We start from the raw sequence: 7,418 nt of genomic DNA, 5'->3' as shown, positions 1-7,418 counted from the left end.
ATAGTAAGTAATGGTAAGACTGTTCAATCACATTTCACAGCTAACTGTCCCGCGGTAATGTATTTAAAACCCCATACCTGAGTCATACTAATATCCCAGTGGCTTGTAACCTGTTCTGTGCGGGCCACGTGAAGAAACTTAGCATTCTTGTGTTTTTGAGGATGCTCCAAATCCCCTCAAACACAGGCACACATACACAACATGAGCGTGGCCTGGCGTGTAATGTTTTCCAGAGTGTGGCTAACGTGGTCCTCACCACAGAAGATTGACAGAGGATCCGTGTGGTCTCAGAGCTTCCCCCGCTGTGGTGGGCTTATTGGACATTCTCGGCAGAGGGCCTTACCGGTTTCAATCACCACTGACAGGACTGTGCCGTTGCCATAGAGATGGGACAGACCACACTGAGTTGGATCGGTACGGTGAAGTCTAAATTAACATTTTGATATGGGGGGGGGGGTGTTAATATCCTTTAAGTTTTATGTAGCAAGAGGTCAGCAACAGGGAAGACTTTAGTACCAGGTCTGTTTGTTGTTGTAAACAAGAGGCTGACAGTATAAAGTGCACTATTTATACAACCAGTTGCCACTATATTTGGAACACCTGTACAGCCCAGTGTTACTGTATTGGGTTGCATTATTGTAAATATTTAATGCAGTCCAATAAAACACCATCAAATCTAGAGTAAGATACAATTTATTCAGGGCCGCTGTATACAGGTGTTCATAATGAAGTGGTAACTGTGTGCACATCGGTAGTTTTTGCCGACTAATCAGCCCCTGATTGACGACTTGATGAATCTCAGACATGTGCTCACAGCTTGAGTATTTGCTGAAGCGGTGGTGATGCAAACTTTCAACATTATATACTGGAGACATGTGAAGCTCTGCCGGTTTCAATTTAGCTCCCAGTGGCCAAAAGGTCATGCGTTCGGCGAAGCGAGGAGCCAGCAGCAGTCAGGACAGGCATTGAGCTAAATAAAGCCATGAGCTCAGCACACACACACACTATGGGGTCCCTTCCCCATCTGATCAAATTACTTAACAAAATAGATTTCATCATCAACAGATGAATTTGCTTTCTTTCATTGTCATTCAAACACACATGTAAAGAAGACTTAAAGATGTGGTGCAGCTTCAAAGATTTAAGTGTCTCATAAGCAGTGTACAGAAGATTACAGAGTATTCCATATCTACACAAGTGGCTTATATGCATTTGCTAATTATGCCATCATGAAGTGATTTAAGAGGTCATTAAGTGAGTGAGATGAGCAATAATTGTACATAAAAGTGGCAGTTCAGAGTGGATGTTATATAGTATGACCATATATACATAACTGGCTTACTTTTATTTTTGCCGGATATATAAATAGAATCACTTATGTGGGAAAACACGACTTTCACAGCAGTACGATTTGGTAGCTTGGCAGAAATTTTTCATAAAGCGCCAATGCAATCTATATACATTTGCATACAAACACATAGAGGTTGGAGTATTCGCGTCATAGAGAGACGTCATTATTTATCTGGCTTGTATTAAACTAGCAGGACCAGTATCTTGTGTTGGTAACAGTTTCACAATCATAACAAATTAATCCCATCTGCTCTCAGGGCGAATGAAATCACATTGAGTGGTGGGAGCCGTTTAGCCAACTGTGAGTTGGCAAAATCTGTCTTTGATCCCACTGAAAAACTTTCATGTAGGTGGGCCTAGCAGCTATTACGAATAAAGTTCCCCAAGAAACTAACTACGACTACATCACAAACATCATTTACGGTGACGAGAAAAGTGGTTTTCTTGCTTTTTTCTGTGTTTTTATTACGGAAAAGCTTCCGCCAAAACGCTAAAGTTGACATGCTAGTTGGTTAGCTTGCGAGCTAATAATACCTCCACAAACTCCAAACTAAGTCCCGACAGACGTCCAAAAACTCACCGCCATTACAGTGCGGCCGGCGAGGGGAAACTACGGGGGGAACTCCTCGCTAAACACACGAGGTTCTGAATCAGCGAAGCGGCGCCGGGAAAATGCGAAATATGACAAATATCCCAAAACTTCCAGCGCTCACGAAGCGAAGCAGCTGCTGCAGCGTGAAAGTTGGTGCACATAACAAAGAAGTGTGGAGGTCCCGCTCACCTTACAGAGGCTTTTCCTGCTCCACAGCCGCGCACACGCTCCTCTCCGTGGGCCTTTTGTCTCCACTTGTCGGGCTCTATCGCCGCCGGAGTATTTTCCACACGGGAACAATTCTGTGTTTGACAGAAAAAGGCGGAATGCCAAGTATGACTTTGGTATGAAATCAACGCGCGGAGGAAAACGCACAGAGGCGTGGCGACGGGGACACGCACGCGCTCGCTCGCGCACGCACGCACGCACACGCAAAAGTTTGGTGGGTCCCGATCCAAACTCCTCCCATCACATCAGCCGCTGGTGTGGAGTGAATGGAGGCCAGGAAGAAGTGTGTGTCCTGACTTCTGCCCCGTAGCGCCTTCACAGCACCACACGGTCCCGTTCAGCTGCTTCACATTCACAACCGGCTCAAACTGCTTCTAAAACTGTAGCACACGTACCGCCGGCTGCACATCAGTTAAATCTATAAAAGTTTTATGAACTTTTAAGTTGTATTTACAGATAAAATTGGGTTTATATAGAAATATGTCACACTTTAATTGTTTTTATTTTTATAAACTATGAATCAGAATCATGAATGTTTTTGTTCACAACAGCCCAGTCGGTTCCATGCACGCACTTCATACGTTGGAAGCTCTGTCACACAGCAGTTGTGGAATGTGGGCATAAAAGTTGTCCGGGCACCTCTCCTGGCATTGTGGAATTTAGTTTATCTATACTGCCACACCTTTCCCAGGTATTCACGCGCACTCTGGTATCCTGGAGCGGTCCTGTAAAAAGGAAATATGACATCAAGCCTCTGCACGCATCTGTCCTCATCTCATAGGGGCCTAAGACCTCAGGGGGGCCCCCTAAGCCTGAGCCTCTTGCATGCTGATACAGCCACTAAGTCTACGTACGGCTTATTTATTCATATCGACAACAAAGCACAGACATGTCCTCTGTCACGATAAAAAGCTCTTGAAAATGGTACAGATAAAACATTTAACTGTAACAACATTATAGGACTGTATTGTAAGTAAGTTGTGTTTCTGAAGAAGGCCTCAAAATTTTGTTGTGTTTGTTTGTTTTATATTCTCAATAACACATGGAAGAAGAGCACATTCCTAATAGTTTGTTTACATAACTTTTTTGGTCAAAAGTATTTGGTATAGTTAAGCTTCGCTCTTCCTCCCGACTTAATGCTGCTATGATGACAGACACATGGTAATCAGGTTCTGCCTGGTGGTGGAAAGCTTTCAGAGCTCTAATTTGCATGAAACACAGGTTGCTAGGTTTCTTTTATTGCTTTTCCACCGCCGGCTGATTCTATAGGACATGTACGAACGTGTCGACTCTTCAGCGCGCCTATAAAGTTCCCTCCTCCGCTGCTGAGGTCTGTGGCATCGGTGGAGATCAGGCAGTTACATAAGAGTGAGGAAGGAGAGACAAGACCACACATTCATTCAAAACTGTGCAGTAATGATACAATACAACCATACTGTATGTATTGTAGATGTAATTGTGTGTTTCTGTCGTTTCTGTCACTGTTAACCAATCAAAATGGCAAAAATGCATGCAGTTATTTACAACACATCTATGTTTTAAATAGACACAAAGTATAAAACCAAATAACAGCTTAAGTAATTTGCCAGTATCCTGTTAGTGCAGCAGTGGGTCATTAGACGTGGTAATGTTGCATGACTCTCCCTGTCAGGAAGTAAGCAGTAAAGTTGAACTTTGGTGTTGCTGTGTTCCTGCTTGGGATCAATATTCTCTTTTGAGGAATTGTCTTGGTCAATCCTCTTCAGTAATGTGTCATCATCCTCAACACACAAAAACATCAGCTTTTCCCCCTGGCTTTCAAGTTTACTTTCAGTTGTTTTTTATTAATTTGAATTATTTTACAGCATTTAGGGATCAACTGAAAACAATGTTGTAGTCTTACCAGACTGCAATTATCAACATTTGACCACTAGATGGCAGAAGAAGCGTAAAACGAAGTGTATGCAATGTGAGCTCCTCATAAAGTTTATAAGGGTAATGTGTGAGCAAATGTTGCCTATGTACACATTCATTATACACAGGGGAATATTATTAACTAACTGTAAGCATCTTTGAACAAGTATTCAAGTACACAGGAGCTCTACAAGTGTAGATTAAGTTCAATTCATGCCACAAACTTCTCATGGCTACATTTTCCTTAAGAATAAGCAAATTATACAAAAGGTCTTTATTAAAAAACAGATTTATTCTATTTTATTTATTTAGTTAATAATAATCCATAACGAAGATTTAGTATAAAGATAAAGTATTCTATTATCACAAACATAGACATGAGGAGAAGTAACTAATTATTGAGAAACTGCAATGTTAATGTAAATACCGCGGAAACCTATATAACATAGACACACCTCTAAATGCAATGGAAGCCGAAGTGTCACATTCAGTTTTATTTGATGATTTGAGATCAGCAGAGAGCAAATCTAGTAATGTGACCCATTCTGATTAGTAGTGCTGATGTACACGGGCTGGAAATCATAATACAGTATGAAAAGTCTGTGTGTCTGTGTGTGTGTGTGCGTGTGCGTGCGTGCGTGCGTGCGTGTGTGCGTGTGTGTGTGAGTGCTGCATTTACACACCGCTGCCACTAGATGGCGGGAGGCGCCACCCTTCAAAAGACAGAAAGTGCATTAGATTACCAATATATGCGATGGTGGAATAAAGTGTAGGCGCAGGCCACGAGTATCATATCCTGAAATAGATGCGATTATGTGCACAACTTCAGTTACATTATACAACTCATCTGTAAGTATGTTTCAGCCTTCATAACCTCATTACGATTGAACTCTTCCGGTGAAAGCAGGCCTATGGAATTAGCATTGAAAGCCTGAACTTTTAGCATTATGTAGATTAATCGATTTGCAGAGTCTCAGTTTAATAGCAGCCCGTTAAGAGATTATTTTGGCAAGGCAAGGTAATTTTTTATTAGCATCTGGCGATATAAAAGCAATGCAAACTGCATTACATAAAGCATGAAAATGCACGAAGCAGGTGGTTTACTGGCCACTCTGGGCAGCAACAAGTAAGCAGCAAGTAAGCTGTGTTTTACTGCTGATCACAACCCACTCACAACGCTCATCAGTACAGCTGTTGAGTGACACTGTATTATTTCTTCTTCGTGATGATGAGGAAGCTGATTATTTAAGATGAGTAAAGACTGTATAAAAAGAAAACAATGTGATGTATTGAGTTTCAAAAATGACTCAGCCCATATAAATATGGGTCTACATTCAAATGTGTTTAATATAAGATCATCATTGCCTTAGCCTGAGGAGTTTAATGGCTCTAACCTTTAACAATCGATTATGGATCCACTGTAATAAGTTATAATTATAAACGTTTGCACCAACACCCCAAAAAACCTGTTGAGTTGAAAGATAAAGCTTGCCAGCTGACATCCGAAAAAATATTTGAACCTTGATATAACTAGATATTACTAACACTAATACTAATAATGTAACTGCATTAGCTAATTGGAAATGTTATGTTCAAATGTGCGCAAAACTTCAAGTAATGTATTCAGTCATGTGGTTAAAACAAACATTTAAAGGTTTCTGCACTGTACTGAGTGTGGGACAGTGTTTTGGTTTACATGCAGTATTAACATTGGTGTAATATGTGTGTTGCATTGAATGCAGAAATGAGATTAGATACCGATATAAATGCTATTTTATGGATAATTAATAATATCCCTGCAAGATGTTGCCTAAGTTGTTTTGTATTCTGTTGTGTTCAGGTCACGTCTGCAATTAACCTCATTTTCAGCATTGCAGTTTGAGAAAGTGATTTATTTGCTTGGAAAAAGTGAATTATTAATTGATTACGCTGCATTTTCCTGTCAAAACTTGTCTGTCAAAGCCACTGGGCACCAAAGGTGAGTAAATCAGTAACAAAGGTGATGCCTCAAGTGTGTGTGCTTGTGTGTGTATGTGTGCACACGCTACGTGTGTGTTGTTTGAAACAGACGATAGGCGTTATGCTTTAAAAATGCTGTGAACTAAATAGGAATGATAGAAAACGATCTCATGTGCACGTTTACATGTATGTTTGGTCATGCAAGCCACTGAGCTCTGCATCTCGATCACTTGGGGGGGGGGGAGAAAAACAAAGCGCGTGTCCTTGTGTGACCTGGGTGTGAGCACTAAATCACACTGTTATCAGATTCAACTGTCACGCCCAGTTAAAGGCAGACTAACATCACAGCTTTGGCACAGCGTTGTCAGATCTACGGTAAACAATCTATTCTTCGATATGAGGCCATGCAGCTCTGCCTGGATCCTGCTGCTTCTCTTTTCTGCAGGTTACTGTGCCTACATCTGCCTGTGTGACTGTACAGTAGAGTCTGGCTGTGACTATATTAGACCTCCCCTCCTCTCTGTTGCAAGGGGAGAGGAGAGTCAAGAGTTGGACGGCTGCCAAGAGAGGCCGGGCCGCCATGCAGCTGAAACTTTTACAAGCCAAGCAGGAAGAGACGCAGGGAGCGATAGAGGAAGAAAAGGAAGAAAAGAAAAAGGGAGAGAGACACTCTGCTCTCAACTTCGCAGCTCTTTTCTCTGGGTCTGGCCTGTGTCTCTCCCCTCTCTGTCTCTTTCCTTTCTTATAGCTTGTTAAAGCCATACTGTATTTGCCCGCCTTCGCTGGCAGGGGGTATGCAAAGGGCTGGACGACAGGATGGGAGGGGAGGAGAGGGGGACGCTGGGTTCAGAGAGTTCAGCTGAGGAGAGAAATAAATTCATAAACAACAAAGGAGACGTGACGTCAGGTTGAGGGGCTGTCCAACCCGCTGGCTGAATTTGAGCCTCCGTGGAAGAACCGGATTGTTCACACCACACCATATGTGTGCGCCTGTGTACAGTATGAATGTGTGTGTGTGGGTGTTTGTGTGTCTATTGTCGTATCTTCAAGAAAAGAATCCTTAGGAGTTTTAGCAGAGAAACGGGACTATTGTGGTCTGTTTTGTCTCCATGGTGAGTGTTTAAGTACTGGGAGAAGCTTCTGGAACTGTGTGTGTGTCTGTGTGTTGGGTTCAGCTTTAAGATTCAGAACACTCAGGTATTACCGTAGCTGCAGTAACAAATTAACTGTTTCCCTTGCCAAAGACAACAGGAGCTTTGTTCTTTTTCCTGTGAGCTTTCATAATGGATTCCTGTTTTGTTTTCCAGCGAGAATTATATTTCAAAAATGAAGTTTGTGCAGAGGTGAGCTGGGATTGGTTGGCGTGTTGCAAGATACCTGCCCAATCCGCCGTGAT

This window comes from Genypterus blacodes, unplaced genomic scaffold, assembly GCF_046128005.1.
Source record: "Genypterus blacodes isolate CSIRO-AG114 ecotype Tasmania unplaced genomic scaffold, CSIRO-AGI_Gbla_v1 ptg000156l_1, whole genome shotgun sequence".
Classification (NCBI taxonomy): Eukaryota; Metazoa; Chordata; class Actinopteri; order Ophidiiformes; family Ophidiidae; genus Genypterus; species Genypterus blacodes.
This window is presented reverse-complemented; position numbering follows the sequence as displayed.